General features: G+C 42.9%; 1 long non-coding RNA gene across 1 annotated transcript; it reads right to left on the reverse strand.

Annotated features, from left to right (window-relative positions):
- Positions 1 to 145: 145 nt before the first annotated feature.
- On the reverse strand, positions 146 to 1416 carry LOC147820076 (uncharacterized). The gene is made up of 2 exons (XR_015437967.1): positions 507 to 1416; positions 146 to 271 (listed from the first exon to the last, which is right to left on the reverse strand). It is a non-coding gene; the product is annotated as an uncharacterized LOC147820076 (long non-coding RNA).
- Between the last annotated feature and the right edge of the window lie 226 nt (positions 1417 to 1642).

Here is a 1642-nt window from a genome sequence, read left to right on the forward strand (position 1 = left end):
GCTCCGATTCAATGATTCACCGTGGCAACGGGTAAATAAACAGCACAGTCTCCATTTGAATCCAGCGCAGGCAGAAAGATGAATGTGTGACATTAATGCACATTTATCTTTAAGAAACAACAGCAGCAGAGGAAGAGTCAATAAGTTCAAACTATTACATTTTATTCATTGTTGTCCACTAGACACATTATTTAGCAGATTTTTTATTTCCTTGAGCTGGAATCTGCTGTTGGTTAGATTAAATGTTTGAATATATTTATTCAGCCGTGACCTGATGGGGACAAAGAAGAAGATGAAAATAAAAACCAAACAGATAAGACAGAAGTTTATCTATAGATCTTGAGTGTAACCTCACAGTGGGACCCAGTAACAGCCTCATGGTTTTGATGATTTTCAGTTGAAAAAGCGTTGAGGTTAAAACTTAGTACATTTTCAGGCATCTAGAATTTTTGACACAGCATTATATTGTGCTGCTTTATGCACTCATGAATGCCACCATCACTTACCGTACTGAGAGGGTGAAGTCTCCTGGATTACTCTTACTGGGTCTGGCTAAAAAGCTCCCATCCACCCCACGAGTCAGCAGGAGGTTTTCAGCCTCCACACCTGTGATGTTGGGGTGAAACCACCTGAGAGAGAGAGACACAACGATCAACCTAATTTACTGTATCATGCACTTAATTCACTCTCCACCGTTTCATTTGAGTGTCCACGCTTTCAAAAATCACAAGTATTGTCCATGGCATGTAAAATACTTTTTTCTAACAATCACACGAAGCAGTGAGTTTCACAGATGCCAAAACTGAACTTGAATCTTAAACGACTTAAACTTTATCGTCCACGCGCAGAAATCTGTCTTGTAGCCCAGTAAAGCACAGAACACACACAGAACTACTGTACATGCAGCCATCAATTGTCCATGGCAACAACATGGACGACCAGTTATTGTGATGAATGATGAATGCGTTTGAAATCCCAATTCACTGTTCACTACAGACTTAACTATTGAGCGTGAATGAGGGAGCGCTTTCAGTCCTCTTTTTAACCACCGTCGAGGATTTGTGAACGAACCTCTCAGACCAAATATCAATGCATGCTGTGTTCTGTAAGCACTGTTTGGGATTAAAATACTCCTTTCTCTTTCCCCGTCTTTTTTCCAGGACTGTGTGTCTCTTTGGTTCATGTCTCATGTCTGTGCTTCAGCCAGACATCTGTGATCCAAGTCTTCATCGTCCAGCAGGCTCAGAACTGTCTTCACATCATATGTTGCGTGCGATTAACTGCTTCATCCTCTCTTGGCATCTTGTATCTTCTCCATCTGTGTGAATATTATCCCTGAGTTCTGCCTCTCGTACCAGGCGTCTGATTGGCCCCAAATTCATTCTGCAGCAGGACATCGAGCCCAGACATAAGGAGTCGTGCAACAGACGGTCTGGTTCCCACAGAACCCTGATCTCAACATCATGGAGTCAGTCTGGGATCAAGAGACAGAGGACACTGAGACAGCCTGAATCCACAGAAGAACTGTGGCCGGTTCTCCGAGATGCTTGGAACAACCGAACCTGCCAAGCAACTGGAAAACTGTTTGTAGTACTGAGGCGAAGTGGTGCTGTTTTAAAAAGGTGAAGCACAGCAAATACTG

The sequence above is a fragment of the Seriola lalandi genome, unplaced genomic scaffold (assembly GCF_002814215.2).
Source record: "Seriola lalandi dorsalis isolate HSWRI2012SDOR001 ecotype SW California unplaced genomic scaffold, Sedor1 jcf7180002002699, whole genome shotgun sequence".
Lineage (NCBI taxonomy): Eukaryota > Metazoa > Chordata > Actinopteri > Carangiformes > Carangidae > Seriola > Seriola lalandi.